This window comes from Triturus cristatus, chromosome 6, assembly GCF_964204655.1.
Source record: "Triturus cristatus chromosome 6, aTriCri1.1, whole genome shotgun sequence".
NCBI classification, from domain to species: domain Eukaryota; kingdom Metazoa; phylum Chordata; class Amphibia; order Caudata; family Salamandridae; genus Triturus; species Triturus cristatus.
In genome coordinates, this window is record NC_140589.1 from 1899444396 (window position 1) to 1899467067 (window position 22672).

The window sequence follows — 22672 nt, forward strand, 5'->3', positions numbered from 1 at the left end:
TGTTAATGTCTTTCAGGGTGACATCTGTTTTTTTGATGATGGGGTGATTTGTCCGGGTTTAAGGTGAGGCTGACATTGAGAAACTGTTGATGATTTTGGTCCATACGGGGGAGATGATGTAGCTAAGACTTTTGACAAGTGCCGTAGGGAGGTGGTTGGAGATGTGCAATGTCAGCTTCATGCAGGAGAGTCGTTTTCTGAATTCTTCTTCAGGGAAACAGTCTAATTCAGTCCAAATTGCATATTTTTTCAAGTGGAAAAGTTTGTGGTTGGATCCAACCAATTTAGGGCCCTCAAGGCAGGGGAGTTGTGGGCTTGTGGCTTTACACGCAGGCGGAATCTAGAAGCAGAGTTCTGAATCCGTTGTAATCTTTTCATTGTTGTTAAAAATGATCTGTGTTAGAGGCTATTGGAGTAATCCTGTTTAGACAGTACAAGAGAGATAGTGGCCTGGACCTTGTGTGGAAATCCCAACTGGGGAAAGATGTGGTACAGAGTTTTTATAGTAATGAAGCTTGATATTGCTAGTTTGTCCACTTGGGTATTCATTGATAACTTGGAGTACATGATCATTTTGAGGTTTCTTACTTCCTTAGATACTTAAAGCTGTGTTCCCAAATCGTCAGGCCAGGAGGCGAGTAGGTCATCATATTTTTTATTGCCGCATGGGAGTATTTCTGTTTTGGGAGCATTCAATTTGAGATGGTGCCATTTCATAAATTGATCAATGGCTCTGAAGCAGCTGAAAATTTGTGAGCTTCAATGTCTTGGGCTTTCCAGTTCAAGGAGTATTTGTGTGATATCTGCATAGTTATAGCATGTGAGGTGAAACTCATTGATCAGTGCTGGTTATGACTACATGTAGATGCTGAAAAGCATGGGTGAGATGATAGAGCCTTGAGGGACACCTGCTTTTGTGAAGTAAGGCTTGGATGAGAAAGGGGGGAGTGGATGACATTATTTCTGTTTTGTAGGAAGGATGTGATCCAGTCGGGAGAAATCCCCTCTATGCCGGTGATGGAGCAGGTAAAGCAAAATTTTGTATACCTTCTCTATTTTGCATGAAAATACTAATGACGTAATCAATTTATATATTAATTTGAATTAACTGTGTGCTGTGATATATTAACCAACAACGTGCATTTTTTGTAAACACAAATTACATGCAGGACTCATTGCTATTTGCATAGCAGAATAACTCTAATAACTAATTGTGGTACACCTATTAATAGTAGTATGTGTGGTGATAGAATATTGCATGATTTATGTTGCTTTAGTGACGTTTGCGTTCCTGTGGATACCGAATGGTGAGTATTATTGCTTTAAATGTCGCTATACGCCAGGAAAATACTAATACATAAAGGGATTAGTGTGGGTTTACATTAGAATCTTCATTTCCGCATATTAATTATTTTGTGTTTTTTTTTGCTTAAGTTGGCATTCGGGCCTACCAAGCCATGACATTCAAAATGGAGTTCGGAAGTGGCCACCGTCTTGTGAGCACGATATCTTGTGAGCACGATGTCTTCTGCGCAGACTCGGATGGCTCCAAAGATCTCCAGGCATCCTCAATTCAGAGCACAGTGTTCCTGGTCAAGGATAAGAGCATGGAGGACTGCCAGATTTCAGTCAGTGAAATTACCCGGAGAAAACAATAGTCACCTATAATCAAGAATCAACAATGTTGCATGAGCATGACATAGACTGAGGATGTGACCAAGCAAGTTCTCTGAGAACCCAAGACAGTGAGAAACCTGGACCATATAAAACATTTTGCAAAATGGACCAATCACATTTCTTCTTAGTTCAATAAATGTTTCATGTTACCCAGAATTTTATTATACAAAGCGTAGTAGAATAGGAATGGGTGGCTTAATGAGGGGAGAGATACAGGTGTGGGGTGCTCGTCGTTAGTCGTTTGAAAGGGCCACCCTAGAGAGATTGTGTCCGAAGGAGTGTCCAGTACTTGCGTGATCAATTCTCTTGCACGATTGCTTGGTCCTTTGGATATCTTTGGGAATGTGCCGTGCTGAGCAAGAGAACTTTTCGGACTTATTGAATCGGGTCCTGCTTTCGATTGGGACGATTGAGCAAAGAATTTGGGTTAGGCAGAGCCATTTGAATTATAAAAGAACCCCTATAGCAAGAATAGGTAAATATAAAATGTCATGCAATTTGTGTTGATTGAAATTCAAACTTGATTGACCGAAATGCTAATTATATAATTGCGAGCAAGAAATTAGATAAACTAGATATTGATTAACAGATAATGAGTTTGTGGTTCTTCAAGTAGGTTGCTAAAAGGATTCAGAAGCTTTAATGTGTTTTAGCTGGTTCTAAATCACCATCAACCAGTCGAACTAATTGGTACATTCAACCAAGTGATGGAGTGCCTTGATGTTAAAGTTAGGATCCTATAGGTGTTGATGTAAAAATTTATATTCTGTAATAAATTTTCTTTCCCTATAGGTAATAAGGTACCTCCCCTCATGTCCAGCAGATACATCGTCCTCCTGCGTGCAGATTTAATGTAAGAAACGTATGAGTGTTGGTGTCATGGGCCCCATCAATGAATGCGTGTGTGAATGAATAAGTGCGGTTGACGAATCTGTGACGTAGGGAGGATTGGTAAAATTGCTTGCCCACCCTTGCCCCTTTCCACTGGATCAGTTTTTCTGGTAGCAGATTGATGGTTTTATTGCATTGGTTTGGTGATTATGGCTTATTGATATTGATTTCTGATTATTGGTTAGTGATGGATGTTTGGATAATTAATGATTTATGTTCTAACATTCTATGTTGAGTTGTGTTGCGTTCTATGTTGTTTTTGAAGACTTCTGGGATGTAGGAAGTTGGATGCCCTGTAGGTACATGGGGAAAACGTGTGGCAAGTGAAGTTGCACAGTGTATTGTCTGTTGCCCTGTAGGTACACGGGGAAAACGTGTGACGATTGGAGTCGCACGACGCATTGTCTGGGTTCGAATTGGTAACATCGTTGTGTGTTATCGTTACCATTCCAGCGGCTTTCCCAGTAAGAGGAAAGTGGTAACTGAGTGTCCCATGAGATCCCAGGAGGAGGCTACGTGCATGTTCCCTGGACCAGACAAGACACTTTATCATTTACAAATGACTTCCCTCCGTCTTTGCGAGAAGCCGGTGGAATGGTATTGGCAGGTAGATAGGTTTGTCAAATTATCAAAAGTACTGTGGACTGATTTGAACAGTCCATTTGACATAATTGTGCCAGCAGATCTATGGGCAAACTGTAAAATTACAATAGGTTGGCCTACTCAGGAATATCCTAGAGATCCTAAAACAGGTGCCCTTGTTCAACTGATTGGCCCCTCTGGAAAACAACTCCTCACCCAGCGGCTTGAAAACCTCACTGATGATTTGCCATGCTTAATACCCATTGATTGAGTCTGTACATTCATACAGATTTTTCTCAGTGGGGACTTTCTGATGCGGTTTTAACTCTCCCTTGCCAATAAATGCCTTGCTAAATTCAGTGCGGTCTTCAGGGTTGATTTTTGATGTCGAGTTAGCTCTCCATTTATTACAATACATTTATAGAGTTTCTCTCCTGTGTGAACATTCTGATATATATTTTGTTTTGTAATCGATCCCTTGTCACATTCTATTCATTAATAGGATTTCTCCCTAGTGTAGATTTGTTTATACTGCATTAGCTTATTCTTCCTGTGGAAGACTTGCTTAAACTCTGTACATACATTGGATTTCTTGCCATGTAGATTTTCGGACGTCGCTTCAGTTTTCCATTTATCATGAATGCTTTGTGGTATTCAGTACATACAATGTTTTCTCCCCTGCGTGAACTTCCTGATCTTGTATTACATTTTGCTTTGTAATAAATCCCTCGTCACATTCATGTGGTTTCCCCCCAGTGTAGACACGGATATTGCTTTAACTCTCCCTTTATAATAAATATCTTGTCACATGCGGTGCAGTTGAATGGTCACCCTCCATTTGGAATAAAGGTGTTGTTACATTTTGTACAATTATATGGTTTCTTTCATGTGTTAACATTCTGATGTATTTTTAAACTTTGCTTTGTAATAACTGCTAAGTCACATTCAGTACAGCCATATAGTTTCTCACCAGTGTGGAATTTCTGATCTAGTGTTTATCTTTGTATAGTAATAAATGTCTTGTTGCATTATGTACATTCATAGGGTTTCTCCCCTACGTGGACTATCTGATACTACATAAGATGCGACTTTCGAATAAATGACTTCTCACATTCAGTGCAGTTGAATGGTCTCTCTCCAGTGGGGATTTTCTAAATGTTGCTTCAGCTCTCCATTGGTTATAAATGCTTTGTCACATTCAGTGCATTCGTACGGTTTCTCCCCAGTGTGAACTCTAATGTTCCTTTAGCTCTCTATATTTGATCAATGCTTTGCCACATTCTGTACATTGGTATTAATTCTCCCCAGTGTAATTTTCTGATGTCGCGTTAGATCTCCCTTTGTTGTAAATGCTTTTTCACATGCTGTACATTGATATGGTTTCTCCCCAGTGTGGATTTTCTGATGTCGCGTTAGCTCTCCATTTGTTATAAATGCTTTGTCACATTCTGTACATTTATATGGTTTCTCCCCAGTGCGGATTTTCTGATGTCGCGTTAGCTCCGCATTTGTTATAAATGCTTTGTCACATTCTGTACATTGATATGGTTTTTCCCCAGTGTGGATTTTCTGATGTCGCTTTAGCGCTCCATTTGTTATAAATGCTTTGTCACATTCTGTACATTGATATGGTTTCTCCCCAGTGTGGATCTTTTGATGTTGCTTCAGGTTTTCATTTGTTATAAATGCTTTTTCACAATCTGTACATTGATATGGTTTCTCCCCAGAGTGGATATTTTGATGTCGCTTTAGCTCTCCAAGTGTTATAAATGCCTTATCACATTCTGTACATTTATATGGTTTCTCCCCAGTGTGGATTTTGTGATGTCGTTTTAGCTGTCCATTTCTTATAAATGCTTTGTCACATTCTGTACATTTATATGGTTTCTCCCCAGTGTGGATTTTATAATGTAGCTTTAGGTCTCTATTTGTTATAAATGATTGGTCACATTCTGTACATTGATATCTCTCCCCAGTGTGGATTTTATGATGTAGCTTTAGGTCTCTATTTGTTATAAATGATTGGTCACATTCTGTACATTGATATGATCTCTCTCCAGTGTGGGTTTTCTGGTGTTGCTTTAGCTCTCCAAGTGTTATAAATGCCTTATCACATTCTGTACATTTATATGGTTTCTCCCCAGTGTGGATTTTGTGATGTCGTTTTAGCGCTCCATTTGTTACAAATGCTTTGTCACATTCTGTACATTTATATGGTTTCTCCTCAGAGTGGATATTTTGATGTCGCTTCAGCTGTCCATTTGTTATAAATGCTTTGTCACATTCTGAACATTGATATGGTTTCTCCCCAGTGTGGACTTTCTGATGTTCTATTAGCTGTGACTTTGTAATGAATGCCATGTCACATTCTGTACATTGGTGTGGTTTCTCCCCAGTGTGGATTTTATGATGTCGCTTTAGCGCTCCATTTCTTATAAATGATTGGTCACATTCTGTACATTGGTATGATCTCTCTCCAGGGTGAGTTATCTGGTGTTGCTTTAGCTCTCCAAGTGTTATAAATGCCTTGTCACATTCTGTACATTTATATGGTTTCTCCCCAGTGTGGATTTTGTGATGTCGTTTTAGCTGTCCATTTGCTACAAATGCTTTGTGACATTCTGTACATTTATATGGTTTCTCCCCAGTGTGTACTTTCTGATGTTCCATTAGATGGGACTTTCTAATGAATGCCTTGTCACATTCTATACATTGGTATGGTTTCTCCCCAGTGTGGATTTTATGATGTTGCTTTAGCGCTCCATTGGTTATAAATGCCTTATCACATTCTGTACATTTATATGGTTTCTTCCCAGTGTGGATTTTATGATGTAGATATAGGTCTCCATTTGTTATAAATGCTTTATCGCGCATCCTGTGCATTTATATGGTTTCTCCCTAGTGTGGATTTTATGATGTAGTTTTAGGTCTCCATTTGTTATACATGCTTTTTCACATTCTGTACAATGATATGGTTTCTCCCCAGAGTGGATATTTTGAGGTCGCTTCAGCTGTCCATTTGTTATAAATGCTTGGTCACATTCTGTACATTTATATAATTTCTCCCTAACGTGGCGTTCCAGATTTCGTTTTAGCTGTCCAATTGTTATAAATGCTTTGTAACATTCTGTGCATTGATACAGCTTCTCCCCGGCCTGGGTTTGTTGATCCTGCCTTAGATTCTTCTTCCTATGGAACACTTTATTACATTCTGTACATTTATATGGTTTCTCCTCTACATAGACACTCTGATACTGCATTAGGTCTTTCATTACAAAGAAAACTTTTCCACAGTCAGTCAATCAATATGGTTCTTCTCCAGTATGATTTTCTGATGTTGCACTTACTGTCTCTAATAAATGTGTTTCTAGATATTCATACGGTTTCTCTTCTGTGTGTACTTTCAGATCCAGGTTAGCTCTTCCTTTGTAACGAGAACCTTATCAGACTTGCTTCAGTGTGTTATTTCATCAATGTATATGAGGTGACCACTAAGAGCCAAGTTCAGACCACATTGGGCAGTTTGGGTTTTCTGCTGTAGAAAAAGACTTTGGCGAGGCATTAGCCTTCAAGGGAAGAAATTGAGGTGCATTGTTTTTACATCACTTCATACACAAGTAATGTTTAATGCCGTCATCTTTTTTGTTCATTACTGCATTTATTGCACCTGTTGGGGAAAAAAAAAAAGAAAAAAAAACACTGGATAAGTTTAAATGGTGGGTCTATCACGAAAAGCTATTGTCATTTAACGAGACATTTAATTGACCACATAGACACGTGCGCTAAAGAAATTCTAGATTACACTTTCCATGTGTGGGCCCCTTCCGCCCATCTGCCCCGAAAGACCCATCGGGATGCAGATAAGAGCTAAATCACACCCAACACTTGCAGGGTCTGTAGCTCTCTAGAAGGAATACACAAAGGGGGTCGGTCACCTAGCCCAGATGTGTATTAGAGACAGGCTTAAAGGCACAAAGAGCAGTACAAGCAGAGAAAAGTCCACTTTCTAAAAGTAGCTTTTCAAAAATAGTAATGTTAAATCCGACTTTACCAGTAAAGAGGATTTATCATTACCATTGCAAAGATATGAAACACGAAAAGGCTACTCCTTTCCAATCAGGAATTAAAAGGTATTCTACGGATTTCCCAGTTCTAGCCAACGAGAGGAGTAGGCCTTACAGCAGTGAAAAAGTAATTTAACTGTTTGTCACTACCAGGACATGTAAAACATAGAAGCATATGTTCTGCCTTTTACTCACGTAGAGTCCTGCCCTTTGGGTTACCAAGGGCCTTCCTTAGGGGTGACTTATATGTAATAAAAGGGAAGTTTTAGGCTTGGCAAGTAGCTTTAAATGCCAACTCGATGTGGCAGTAAACTTCACACATAGGCACTGCAGTGGCAGGCCTGAGACATAGTTTCAGGCTGCATAAGTGGGTGGCACGGTCAGTGCTGCAGCCCACTAGTAGAAAATAGTTTGCATGCCCCGGGCACATGTAGTGCACTTTACTAGGGACTTATAAGCAAACTAAATATGCCAACTGATTAGGAGCCCTATGAGCCCATGTTACCATGTTCAGGGGAGAAAGCACAAACACTTTAGCACCGATTAGCGTGGTAACAGGTGCAAAGTCCTAAAGCCAGCAAAAAAAGAGCACAGAAAATGGAGGGAGGCAGGTAAAAAGTTGGGGAAAGACCACCCTAAGGCTGTCAGGTCTACGAGCCTTTTCCAGTGAATGGACCACACAACAAAGAGCATCACAATAATGGCGGGAAATATAATCAATTGCTGCAAGGTAGTCCTTTATACTATCAGAGAGCCCGTGATAGGACCCAGACAATAATCTGAGCATCTTTCACATAGCGTAACTCCAGAGATCAGAGGCTCTGACCAGAGCTACACAAGAAAAAGGAGGTTTACAACCACAGTAAACACACATTGGCAAAGTCAAGAAGTCTCACCTTTTAGACATATAGGCTTTCCCAATGCTGCACAACATCAAGAAAGAACAAGCATTTGCAACGCAATAGGTCTCGCATTTGTTAGAGTTGGAGCTATTAGTGTAAATATAAATATTTTTTACTTATGCGTTTAGTAGTGGATGGATCTGATGGCAATTATGTGTTATACAATTAATTTATAAGCAAGCGTATCGATTGTGTTTCTGGTGTATAGGGCTTACTGGGATACAGTATCAAGCAATCCTGGATTTGTTTTAGCAAATGAATACTATGCAGTTTTTAAGGACACAACAAGAATGCTTTATTACATAAATGGACATATTGAACCCAAGAGAATAAGAGTCACCTGATTATTTTATTTGTGGGTATTTAATAACGTTAAGCAGTATGATGGTGCTAATTTTACCTGGTTTTTAACACCCCATTGGATGGCTGCTATGAATGTGATGCGATTATCCCTAGGGGCCCACAACGAGCAGAATAAAGAGAAAATTCCAGGTTGTAACTAGTAGGTTTCTGCACAGACTAATGAAACATAGCCGGAGGTTGTACTCCTAGGATTTGCATGGAGACAGACTGGATGCATAGGCCTGGGGAGCAGAGACACGATGAGCAGGGCTACAGTGAGACAATGTGAGCTGAAGCAGACACAGGAATTACAGGTTATGAAGGCAGCGATACATAAACCAAAGGGGGTGCATTTGGGGGGTGGACACACATTGGAGCACGGGGTATCAACCAGGCATAAGGTAAGAAGAGGAGGATGAACACCTGTCAAAGCACAGAGACTGGGGGTGTATGCAATGGACACAGTGGAAGCGAAGAGGACTGGTGAGAGCTAGCATATTGCAGGGAGGCAGGGATACAGTGAGCACATACAACTGCGGAAAAAACAAAGTGATGTATCTCTGCGTGAACCCATTAGGATGTAGCAAAGAAGTGTCCTGAATTTTTACTCTCATCGTCCTAAATTTACACCAATGCCAGTTGGTCACCCTTGGTGATAGATGCAGAGCGCCTTGGTGGTCTTATGAGAGGGGGCAAAGGCTAGTGCCCGAGAGGAAGGAAAGGCTAGGCAAGCAGAGTGCTTTGGGTGAAGGAGACAAAGACAATGCTCCGGGGAGAATGGGCAGTGGGGATTGCTTCAAAGGAAGGACATTGTAAAAGAAAAACCCAGCGCTGGTGAATCACATTCTCAATGACATGGAGTCATCATGTAAACCTCCCTAGTCAGTAAAGCCTTTGAGGGTGGAGCCATGTCAGGATTTCACAATATCCACCTGAATCTTATTTACATGCGCTAATGAAAATGGGAACCAGAATGGGTGTGCAACCTTCTTTGGATGACCCTAATTTATGAACAATTAGAAAGCATTATCACTATGCTTCCACAAGAAGAGCAGGCATCTTTTTGATGCTAATAATCATATCCAAAATTAAACTCACATTTATATATTTTAAAAAAACAATGCTCCAACTAGGAAGGCATGTGTTATTGATATGTATTGAATGACTAGATTATTGTCTTATTATAAATACAAGCATTTTGAGAAGGCAAGCTGCCTGCCACGAGTGCTGGTTATTCCTTCCTCCTCAAGTGTCCCACACGGCTCTCCACCCGACTCCTGGAACTGGAAGGGATTTAGCGTATGACAACTCTACAGAAGGTTCATTTAAAAAAAGTTCAGTTTTTAACAAACCAGTAAGGTATAAGAGCCCACTTCAGAGAACGGAGCATACTTCAGAGGTCAAATGGCTCGAACACCAGTGGGGCCGACTAAGACCCTCGTTTCAAAGGTCATGCAAATTTGGCTGTGATAATACTGCTTCTATATCAAAAAGGGGGGGGGGGAGTAGAAGCGTTCTGGGGGCCCCACTCAGCTTCCGGATATATATCACTAAATCAAAAAGGAGTGGAGCCAAGAGGCCTCGAAGGATCTGGCACAGATATGTAGAAGACCCTCAACAGCCATTATCCGTCATTGGTATGTCTAATCTTGGCTGATAGCATCATCACTGGGTCTTTTGTTGGCCTTCACCAGGAGATCCTCAAAAACCGGTTAGGATCTAGCTTGTGCAGAATAGAAAATTTAAAATTACCTTTTTATCATGTGGTGCAATTTATTCTAAAAAAAAAATTATAGGGTAAGATTAAAAACGGTGGATGTGAAATATGGGACGTGCAATATGTCCGTCACATCACTTTTCCAACATGTTTCAACCTGCATGCGCCCTTGCCGGTTCGATGGCTTTCTTCAGGACCTCATTGAGGAGAAAAACGAATCCCCCTTTAAATTTCTTACTCATGTCAGGTGGAGTACTATGCCCTGGGCTTGGTGATACCATCCGGTATCAGCATTCAGTAATGGGGAGACCACACAGGAAGCTAGCATCTGCGTCACAAGAGTGCAGCCAACGCTTCTCTCAAACAACCCTAGGGGGAACTCCCAAAAATCTTAAAAGCAGAGGATAAATGCTTCCTTCGTACAAAAAATGTGATACCGCAGGATGCAGTATTTATTGGATGTAATATTACAACACTAGAGTGATATTTGGATGTATGAACGGGATAACTTATAAATAACATACGTTTACCACTATTCTGAATTCCTCAGACTCGGAGCGCGGGCAACGTGTCAATTCAAAGTCTAAAATAGGAATTATACTGTTTGAGAATAACACTTATTTTACAAAAGATAATTACATTCTATGCACATCATAAAATTTCATGAGAATGTTTATCCTTGTGGGAGAATGTACGTTCATCATATGACTGAGAATTAAAGATGTCATGTTTGTTTTTTATTCTCGGAGGGACAGATTAAGGAATGAGTAAGGGCGTAATCACACAACGTGAGGTAATGGAACATTTTTAAAAGCGTAAGAACATGCGGAAAACGGTCTGTAAATTGAAACATATGTTGTGCTGAGGTTTTTTTCTGCAATAGAAAAAGCCACATCTGCGCGTGCATTCAAAAGGGGACCATTTTTAGAAAGTCCAAGGTTTTTCAAGTTAAGCACAAAAACACATGGATTGTGTTCCGATGCCACCCTGCATTTATTTGCAGTTCAATCTCACCATTTCTCCCGTGCATTTTATGCCGAGGGAAATTATATTTTTTGGGAACAGCGCTTGGTATTTTCACACTTGACTGCCCCAGCCAGTCAGGCTTTTAACAGCCGTTCACAGCCTCCAGATAACTGCGCGGCTCAGAGGAGGGGGATGCGAGCACATCCCAGCCTTTGGTGGGCTGGGAATGAAGAGGGGGACCATGTGCCAGGAGCCCTGGCCCCCAAACTGCAGCCAGACGAGCCCAGTGGTAAGTAAGTGCAGGCAGACAGAGCGCACACAGTATACTCGTCTGCTGTTCATCAGTCCTGCAGGAGCAGTTGATGTCTAGACATCTCTTTGACACGCTACCGGCTCACTGGGGAGTAGGAGCATGGTCCATACCTGCCGTAGCTCTCTGGCCGAGACTCATTCAATGTTTACTCACAAGGTTCCTTCCCTGCTGTAGCTCGCTGGCCGAGACTCATTCAATATTTACTCACACTCTGCCTTGAAGCTGCTCGCGTAGCACTCACCAGGTTTGCACAACTCTGCCGTTATCCCAGCTGAAGCGGCGGTGCTGCTCAAATTAAACAAGCATTTACAATGCAATGGGAAACAGCCTTTACAACGAGGTAAAGACATCACATGCATTTGCCTCACATTTTTTTGCCGCAATTATACATTTACATCACATACCAATACCACAAATTTAAGGTAAGGTGGGGGTGTCTCCCCCCACAAATACATTGTTTTTAAATATAAAAACAATGAGTTGTATTGGAATGTGATGAAAACGCATAATCGCGGTAAACAAAATACAACCCAATGCAATAGGTAACGCATTTGCCAGCGTTTAAGCTATTAGCATTGTAAAGGACTGTGCCTTTTATTTATCTGTTTTGATAATTAACACAAATAAAAGGCATTGTCATTTAAAATGCCAAATAGCTCAGACTCTTGTAAATGCAAGACCTATACCATTTCAAAGAAGCACCCGCCATTATCCCGGGCTGCTTGGAAAGTGAAAGAGCACATGGTGCGCTGAATGTTGCAGGAAAGCATGTCGTGCCTGCAGTGTGAGAAACTCATTTACGAAAGTAGTGTTTACAGACTACATAAGGCATACCATGTAACAACAGAAGTAAAAGGGTAAGTCCTCAAGGAAGGTTACAAACGAAGACAAGGCGGTACTAAGGAGGGACAAAAAAGCCTGTTAACGAATCAGAAGTCAGCTTTTATGAAGAACATTGACACAAGCCAATGACAAATATAGGCAGACAATGGGCGGGGCTTCACGTCTATTCTCGAATACAGCATGTCTCGCAGAGCAGCACATGCGCTGCCCAAGCTCGACCTAAAAAGGCAGTTTTCCTTTACTTTGTTTAAACTGCACCTGCAATGGTGCTCTTTGACCTGCCTTTCACCTTGGCTGTTGGCTCTGGCAGCAGGCATCATATCACAACTGAACTGTAATAAGTTATTACTGTCTAATTGTGGCCAACTGCAATTAGAAAACAGATCTACTCTACTGTAATAATGTATTAGATTACAGCTGAGACGTCACGGTGCCCCCAGAAACATACTGTAGAGAATATGAAAGGCAGGTCGCTGGACAGAAATGTCGCCGCCACCTAAATAAAGTGAGACTTGACATATCCCGCTCTCTTTCTTCAGATCTTTTTCCCCTGGAAATTCTTCTCCAATAGCTGATAAGGATGCACTTATTGAAACACGTTTACTTACTGCACTGGTTGAGTTGCTATACGACAACATGAATATATCAAGGTGTTACCAGACATCATATAGACTGTTTTGATACTTAAGCTACATAACATGTTGGCGACAAGTGAAAAACAACTGATTGTTAATACTAAAGATCTCACATTTTACATTAAAAAGGTGCCACGAAAGTTTAAAAGAGCACTGAAGGAAAGAAGATGGAGTGCCTGACCAAGAACTACACATATGGGAGGGATAGTTTATTTATGTTAAACAGTATATTGCAAGTCACTGGGAGGTCCATAACTTTATCTTGCAATATCCTTATAACGTAAACCAGGGGGTATTTTATACCTTAAATTATTCACAAAGCATTCACACATTTCTAAATATGTTCTGGTATATTCGGTTACAAATTCCTTTACCACAATAAGTAGTTTCCGCCTTCTGCATGGTACAGGCGTGTACAGCACCCAAATAGATGAATGCCTCATATTAACAAAACCATACCACAGAATGCTTGAATCAAGTGTTGTTTAAAAAAAAAAACACAGATAGGAATTCCTTATAATGACAGCTGATTGACTCAGAGAGGAAGCTTCAGATCTTGAGGTAAAGCAAATGGACATTTACCATGTCAGTTATTAATGTAAGCAGGGGCAATTGAAGATGTGCCAGGAGGTCTATACACACACAAGTAAATAAATGAATAAATCTGCAGGTCTTCAAGAATAAGGATTCTTTTCATGGTTGCTCCTATTTATTTGCAACACTGTTTTCCTGCTAGTGAGAGGCTGATTGCACAAATGTATTAAGAGGGTGCTGTAATTAGCACACGCACAAATGCGAACGCTATGGGGATCGGTCCTCATAGCACGCTAGTCCTCATAGTGGTGTGCGTCTTGTTTGTCAGTGTTTACCAACACTGGGAGGAGCTACCAGTGTATGTGAAAAAAATAAAACACACACACACACACACACTAAAAATACTTAGATTTTGAAATGTACTGATTTGTGCAAAGAAGAAGAATCCAAAAATCACCTGGGTGCAGGTTTGTGTTTCTGCGCATGTTTTGAATGAGTCATGTGGAAGGTCAGTGAAGGCCCTCGAGGGAGGGCAACGCTGGAGAAGGATGTCAACAAGCAGCATCTCAGTCTGGCAGAATGAGTGACGTGCCTTGGAATTCCTGCCACAGACGCCAGAGTCTCACGACAACGAACAGATGGCCCTCTGACCCCATATGAATGGTACGGGGAGGCTACCAGCAGCGCAACATGAGAGACAGGGAGCCCATTACTGGAAGCTCTGTTTAGACATATATCTGAGGGACGCTGCAGGAATGCACAACAGCAGACGCTCAACGTCCAGCAAGATATCCTCACCCCAGTTCTTTTAATACTTGATTTTCAATCAAATATTGCCCGAGGCATCAGATGCCAAGTTTCCCACAAGGTACACCAAGCCAAACATAACAGCATTTAGATGAGAAGCAACACAGAGTAGCCTGTCCACATGTTGACAGCGTGCATACTATATGTCTCCCTGCTAAACTTAGGTTCATGAAAAATGAGAAAATTGATGTCTCTGACCAAGAAACAGCACAGAGAATAAAAGCCGAAAAATAACTGCAGAGATAAACCCTTGCGATTCCAGAGATACATCGGTAATTATTCTCCATTATAGCTATAAATCAAAAAGATAGCACCACAGAGAGGAGTCCATATTTACACGCCAGGCCGAGGCAGCAGTGACAGCATGTGGTCTCTTCTAAATTCATGCAACTGTCAGGCAAAATAAACTACACCCACCCTCCCTTCAAGCAAACGCACACAAGAAAAAGAAGCTATAGCAGACAGCATTTATTTTATGTGAAAGTGGAACAGTAAATCTTCTTTTGATAAATTTTAAATAAAACACAATCACTGTATTTGTATTCTAATTTATATACTGCTCAATCTTGGTGATAGGCGCTCCATAACAGATTCGCAATAGTAAATGTAACAAAAAATAGAATACGGATAAGCGTAGCCAATACCCTGATGGGTTATTACCAATTGTCTTCTCCACTTTCCCTTGCCCCCTCCCCATCAACCCCCTACATGTTGAAACAAGCACCCCTGTCCCTTTGAAGATCTTTAAACTATGGCTCCAGTTTGATCTTGAGCACATTTTAACAGCCATCTGATCTTGGTCGTTGATTGTGCTGCTGACATCACCATCTGATAAAAACAGAGCCTGGCAAGGAATCAGAGCATTTCCTCTAAGAAGCGCTTACCAGTAACATTACCCAATGACATATTCATATGTTTTGTAGACATGAGGAGATTAATCGGCAGCTCTGTTCAAGACAAGGAATGTCCTGAGCTGCCAAGTAATCTCCCGTGTGTACCAAAAATATGAAACAAATGTGTAACGTAGCTGGTGCTTTTGCAAAGCACTACGGAATGAAACAACAAGCCCAAAAGCGAGCTGCTGCTAATGCGTGGCTTGAGGCAAACAAAGAGCGACTCCAGAAGGGATCCCAAGAGCGAGAGGACGTGGCTCAGCAGTCAGAGCTGCAGACTTCGGAGCTGGGGATTCGTGTTTGAACCTCCGCAGTCGGTTCAACATCCTGTGAATTATCCTGGAAATGTTTTTCGCCCTAAAGTGCACTAAAAAAAAAAACAAATAAAAAGCACTGATGGATATTGGAGGTGGTGGCGGGGGCCCACACAAGCACTATCGTGGGAGGGGTTGGGGTGGAGAACACAGGAATATCAAGTGCACAGGCGAATGAGAAGTGAGCAGAGGCAGGCAGGAATTTGTTTTTTTAACCAATCCCCACCTTAGAAGGTAGTCCAAACCAAGCTATCCTACCAAAATAAAACCAATTGACGGCGAACTTCTAAAAGTGCCACAAATTAAATAAAGCTAAATAAAATTCAAGCAACAGAGCGGGAAGCACGGCAGGGGAGGCAGCAGTAATGTAACTGTGGCATTGAGATGGGAAAGGACTAACACTTGTACTTAAATATAAGCAGGTAGGGAGCTGAAGTTCAACCCAGACAAACAACAACAGAGCAGGAATTCAAGTAAAAAAATAGTCTCTCAAGAACAGATAAAGAACCATAGTGGAATGAGACCGTACTATGTCCCTGCTCTCTGAGAGGAACAGAAGAGAGAAAGGAGGGACAAAGAGGCAGGACTGACCACTAGCAAGCAGGGATTTTTGAAGGACGCTGACAGACAAATGAAAGGCAATGTCAAGAAAGGGGTTGGACTTTATGTCCATAGACCTATTGCAGCAGGTCTCGAAGAGACAGCTGAGCTTTCTAACTCGACCTAAAAAAAAGCATTGAGAGAGAGCGTGTCCTGCCTGCAACATCAGACAGAAGAAAACCAAGAAAATAGTGCTCCCAGGCTCTAATTAAAGCATACATGTAACAACCAAAGTAAAAGGGCCAGTTGCCATGGGAGGTTACAAATGAAGACAAGGCAGGACAAAGGAGGGACTAACAAACCTATTAACCTATCAGAAGCCATATTTACGAAGGACAATGACAAGCCAATGACAAATATGGGCAGGGCTTCAATTACATACTCCAAAACCGCATGACTCCTAGAGCCGCGCATGCGCTGCCCAGGCTCGACCTAAAAACATTAAACATTTCACTGGAACTCAAGAAATATGGCTTTCATCGCCATGACCATTCCTCATAATTCTGGTGAGATTTCTTGTTCAATCAACATTCCGTTAATAAAAACCTTAAAACTCTAGTCTCAATCAGCGCAACTTGCGGGAAACAGATTGAAGAATTTCTCCCTTCTAAATAAGGGGTGGGTAATTAATGAAGGAAACTTGGTCTAAAATTATTCGTTCTGGCAATAACATTTAGTATTGATTCTTCATTATAGATAAACAGGACAGTATGATTTCACTTAAAATTTTCAATAAACAAGCTGTCAATGGGGGTAGGGAGGGGAGCCTACTAAAAGTAAACAAACTCAAAATAAACGTGACTTAACTAAAAAAGTCACAAAGTGATGCCTCACCAGCAGACTAGACTACGGCAACGCACTCTTCACCGGAATAAACAAAAACCTCACCCGCAAGCTACAAAACATCCAGAACACCGCTGCAAGACTGGTCCTCAACCTGCCAAGACACTGCCACATCTCCCAGCACCTGCGCACACTCCATTAGCTCCCCATCGAGGATAGGGTCACCTTCAAGTTGCTCACCGACGCACACAAGGTCCTCCACGACACCGGACCAGCATACCTGAACAGCCGACTCAAATTCCACGCACCCCAAAGGACACTACGATCAGCCCAGCTCTCCTACGCCGTGGTCCCCCACACCAGAAAGACCAGATGGGGAGGCCGCTCCTTCTCCTTCCTCGTGGCCAGAGCCTGGAACGCCCTTCTGCTGCACCTCAGACAGAAAACATTGCTCCCAATCTTCGTAAGAAATCTCACAACCTGGCTTTTCAACAGACCCCTTCCTTGATGGACCGGAACCTGCACACCACCCACCCCCAGCGCCTTGAGACCCTTACGGGTGAGTAGTTGTGCTTACCAAACACATGATTGATTGATTGATGCCTCCAATATTAAAACACGGGCCTCATCACCATGCCATGGACAGTTGACAGAACATGGCAATCAGACCATCTCACACCTAAGCATAGAGACAGGTGGTGGCCAATGGAGTGTGTACCCAACCAGCCAGGTGATGGACAAACGTCCAACGACATAAACAGCAGAGAATGCATGCAAGCCATGACAAGAACACACCCCTGGTCCTCACAGCCAACCTACTGCTACGATTTATGTACACTACTCTCAAGCAATAAATAGCTTGGGTGGAGGGAACTCCATTAAACAAGTCTGACATCAAAATATGTGCTCCGAGTGGGAGTTGGGTACACCCAATATGTGCTCCGAGTGGGGGTTGGGTACACCCAATATGTGCTCCGAGTGGGGGTTGGGTACACCCAATATGTGCTCCGAGTGGGGGTTGGGTACACCCAATATGTGCTCCGAGTGGGGGTTGGGTACACCCAATATGTGCTCCGAGTGGGAGGAGGGTACACCCAATATGTGCTCCGAGTGGGAGGAGGGTACACCCAATATGTGTTCAGAGTGGGAGTAAGGTACGCTGACCGGGAGTAGGGTCGCCCATCACCCTCAGGCCTCACATAGCCTACAGTGTTAAGCACTCTGACAGTCACGCGAGTTACTGGATTGCTCCGAGTGGGAGGAGAGTACTCCCAATATGTGCTCCGAGTGGGAGGAGGGTACTCCCAATATGTACACAGAGTGGGATCAGGGTACACCCAATGTGCGCTTCGAGTGGGAGTAGGGTACACCCAATATGGGGAGAGCATGTAGCCTTACGGCTAGTGCGGTCGACCTCGAAGTTGGGGAAGATGTCTCTGGTCTAGTTCGCGCTATATAAAACTCTAAAAAAACAAGCATTTACAATGCAATGGTCTCGGCATTGGTAAAGTTAGAGCTATTGGCATTGCTCATGACAATGCCGTTTCTTTAAATGTTACAAAAACATAAACAAAAACAATGTCATGAGCAATGCCAATAGCTCTAACTTTACCAATGCCGAGACCATTGCATTGTAAATGCTTGTTTTTCTTTCTTTTAACCCCAATTACCCCCCGCCCAATTACCTGTGAGTCACGACTGGTGGTAAGGTACCTAGAATCCTAAAGCCAGCAACAATGAGGTCAGCAAACTAAGAGGTCAGACACCCAACAGTTGGAGGAAAACACGCCAAGGATGCCAGGTCTAACAACAGCACAAAGTGGTCCAGCCCAGGCAGAGAACAGAAAAGTGACACGTGTTAGTAGATAGGGCGCGTTCCGCACTCTCCCGTTCACTCACTGCACTCACCTGTTCACTCAGTGCAGAGACTTGACTCGCTGCTCTGCATTGCCTGAGCTCTTTGTAAGTCTGGACCATAGTCTCTTTCATTATATAGGATCTCGGGTGTTACAACCAACCCCCAGGTCACGGCCCCCCGAGAACACCCTTTCATGGATTTCACTGACGTTTAACGTAACCAGACGCCTCAAACTGAGTACAAAATCCCCTGAACAGGGGTGAAACGTAGATCCCCTGAATGGAATGCAGGACACCCCCCTCGCCCCCACCCTTCAAGGGATCCCTCCTTTTAGGATATGCCACTGCTGCAGGAGGGACAACATCCGGTAATTCTGGGCATATCCCCTGGGGCCTGATTCACAAAGGTGCACTGCACTTTAGTGTAAATGTGTCATCTTCTAGTTATTCACAAACTCTGCGCCCCCGCCCCCCATGCAACCCAAAGGTTATGAATATCTGAGTCATGTTAGAGTTTCAGGCCTTCACACCACATTCTGCGGGGGCGGGGGATATTTTTAAGATATGCCACTGCTGCAGGAGGGTGGGCATGACACCCCTCTTGCCCACCCCCAGGAGTGGCTGCATCCCCCCCCCTGCAGAGGGGCAGGTTCACCCGCTGGCAGAAGGGCAGGTGCACTGCAGAGCGAGATGAAGTCTACTACACTGTCTGCGCTTTCGTTTCACACTCGTGCCCCCCCCCCCCTCAGGAAGGGGCTGTGGTGGCTGTATCACGCCTGCTCCCCTCCCTCCCCCCCTACAGTGTTAAGCACTCTGACAGTCATGCGAGTTACTTGATTATCGAATGAACGCTGCTCTGATGCTTAATGAACCAATCCCAACATTACAGCCATGTTGTTAAACATATCATTTACGATTAGCGTCGAACAATCCAATGTACCTTGCTCTTTATTTTTACTGTACTTTCACTGCACAGTATTTCTATAGGTGCGGTGCATTTCTAAGCTAATTTCGATGTAAACACACCAATGTGTTATAATCCGGGAACACTGTCCGCAACTTCATCACGTGGTATACTAAGGGCCACCACTTTTGGGGGCTCTGGGGGCCACTTGTCCATTTCAACCCGAGTACCCAACAGGAGTGACAGTCTGAGCGTTGATATTTTTCAACTTAAATTGTTTATAGACATCTGAGGGAGATTCGGAATGTTACTGTTTAAGAATACTCTTGAACTGTTCTCATAGGGCTAGGCGCGCTACTAGCACCGGATCAGAGACAAGGTCCTGACTAGCCAGGTTAAAAACAAAGCAAGTCTTGCCGTAGTACAGACTGTCTGTTTAACTACAATTCTAACAGTCTTTACGTACCCACTGCCCACGTCTATTACTTAAAACATCACACTTCAGCTTGGAACATACAGCTGAAAACTGCATGAAGTACAACCACGGAACTTCAGGGTGAAAATAATTCAAGCGTCTGTGTTTGCCACCCCACAACTCACCTGCAGCAGATCACACGGCTCGCTCACCTCACAGCACTCCGGGCTGAAAATAACTAACCTGCCGGAGTCTGGCATTCAGGACTTGTGGTTGCCTCGCCATTACCAGCGACGTCAGAAGTGCGTCATCCAGGCGGAACGGTCAGACAGATAATTGATGTTAATGGCCGTCTGCTATGCCCCTTGGTTCAGCGCCCCTTCCCAAGGGAGGGGGGGGGGGGGATGTGGCTGGACCGGGCACCTTACTGGACCTCACCCCCCCCCCCCCCGAGCAGAACCGGCCTGGACCGGGCGGGGGTAAGGGGAGTGGAGGCAGGTAAGGGACGGGCAGAAGGACACTGGGTTCAACCCAGTTGTAAAGTTAAGCACAGGATTGTGGCTCGGGGGGAGGAGGGGGTATTTAACCACAGATGCGGGAGAGGCCCCCCTCTTCTGCAGAGGGGAGGGAGTTGGAGGGCTAGAGATGGAGGAAATGCCATACGAGGTGCGGGAGGTATGAAAGGAGATTGCATGCCCCCCGCATGGGCAGCGATGCATCAGTGTCTGGGCTGTGCCAGCTCGGGGACTGGTGCTCCCCCACCAGGGAAGGCCTGTGGGTGGGGTGACCAGATCTTGAGAACAAAAAACCAGGACATTTTGCAAAGATAGGACTACAATTTTACATCAACAATGCTGCGCAGAATGACAACTCTTAACAACAACATTGGAACACAGAAGAAGCACTAAGAAAAAAATAAAATGTAATTTCTAAAACCAGCAGCAGACCTGTTAAATTGCTTTCTTTTAACAGCTGCTAACTAGCACAACTTTAGAACACCCAATCTCACTTCTCACTAGTTTCAGTTGACCCCCTTTAAAACACGGGACATGAGCTAAAATTGCTAAAATCGGCCAGGTGAAACCCCGGGACTGTCCGGGCAAATCCGGGACGCCTGGTCACCCTACCTGTGAGGCTGGCTCTCCATCCGCGGGCCCCCTCCCAGCCCCTGCATCCCCTTCTTCTGTCGCCTTTCTTAGAGAGAGTGCGAGTGGGTGTGTGGATACAGTCTCAATGTAGTGCTAGAAGGTGGGGTTTTGTAGCGCTCAGAGGTTGAAGGCTGCAGCACTGAGCGCTTGGTGGAGTGGGGTTGAGATGCATGGCCCATGGCGGACTCTGACTTCCCCGGGGTGGGACGCGTCGACGCCTTGGTTCTGTGAAGTGTTTGCGTCAACTTTTTTGAAAATTATTTTGTAGAGTTTTTTTTAATGCATTTTTAAAAATCTAGCTTGAACTCGGCCCGAAGATATCAGGTGTCATAGCGCTTTACAAGAGCACCAGTTTCATTACAGATGGACACATTCATTTGTTTTAGGCACAGGGAGATTAAGTGATTTGCCCAGAATCACAGGATGTTGAGCGTTGCTGCCGAGACTCAAACGTGGTTCCCCAGCTTCGAGGTCGACCGCTCTAGCTGTAAGGTCTCATCCTGACTTGAGCTGAAGGCATTAGAGGGCTTCATAGAATTTGCATATAATCCATGACATGAGCTGTATTAGGTGTGGATAAAGACACAGTGACAATACGTAAAGGGCATGCACAGTAGACATGAGGGTACGTTGATGACACTTCTTGGAGGTAAGTAATGTTTATATATGTAAATCGCTAGACAGAGTTAAACCATCAGCGATAACAAAGGTTACATGAGGAGTAGACAAGAGTCCATAATAACAATAAATAGAGGAATTTAATCTTCGTTGTAGACGACGAACAGTAGTGTAGATGACCAATGTAAGGTCTGCGCTAACTAAGGTATGGTGGAGTGAAGGTGGGGAGAGCGAGGCTTTGTCCTACTCGAAGGTGGTAATGCTCAGATTTGTTTAGAAGGTGGGGGGTGGAGGCAAACAGTTTAGACTGATGCTTTAAGGGGGGAGTTTAGGTATTTGTCGAATCGAAGAGTAGCAGTTTCAGTTTCTTCTTCAGTGAGGGAATGACTGATTGTCCCTTAAATCTTGAGGTTGTGAGTTCCAAATTCTGGGGGCATTTCCGGAGAAAGAACGTGTGCAAGATTTCTCTCTCAAATTTTGCTGGAATAAGGAGTAGACAGTTAGAACTTCGGAGGGGTATCTTTTGAACAGCTTTTGTTAATTTATGTGTGAGGTAGATTGGGTTTTCAGTGTAGAGCGCTTTGTGGGTTATGCACACAGTTTTGAATTTAGCTCTTGCCTTACTTCGTAGCCAGTTACGATTCCTGAGAGCAGGAGTGATGTCTCTTTTAGCACACATACGCAGTGCGCTGCTGCCGTGTATTTTATTAAGAGTACTCAATGTGCCCCCATGGGCAGGTGCACGTCTTGCAGCACCTCACTCAAAAATGAGGTGCCCAGGTCTGTGCCCAGCAGCCTTGAAGAGCAACGCCTACTTCACCAGGGCATTCATTTATGCACCTTGAGGCAAATACTGTGCCCTACGAT

At 43.4% G+C, this 22672-nt stretch overlaps 1 pseudogene across 1 annotated transcript in view; it reads right to left on the bottom strand.

Moving 5' to 3' along the window:
• Positions 1 to 1794: 1794 nt before the first annotated feature.
• Positions 1795 to 22672, bottom strand: part of LOC146822365 (uncharacterized) — a 56904-nt pseudogene continuing 36026 nt past the window's right edge. Inside the window, exon 2 of the transcript XR_014963263.1 lies at positions 1795 to 6817. The product of XR_014963263.1 is annotated as an uncharacterized LOC146822365 (transcript). The remainder of the gene's footprint in view (positions 6818 to 22672) is intronic.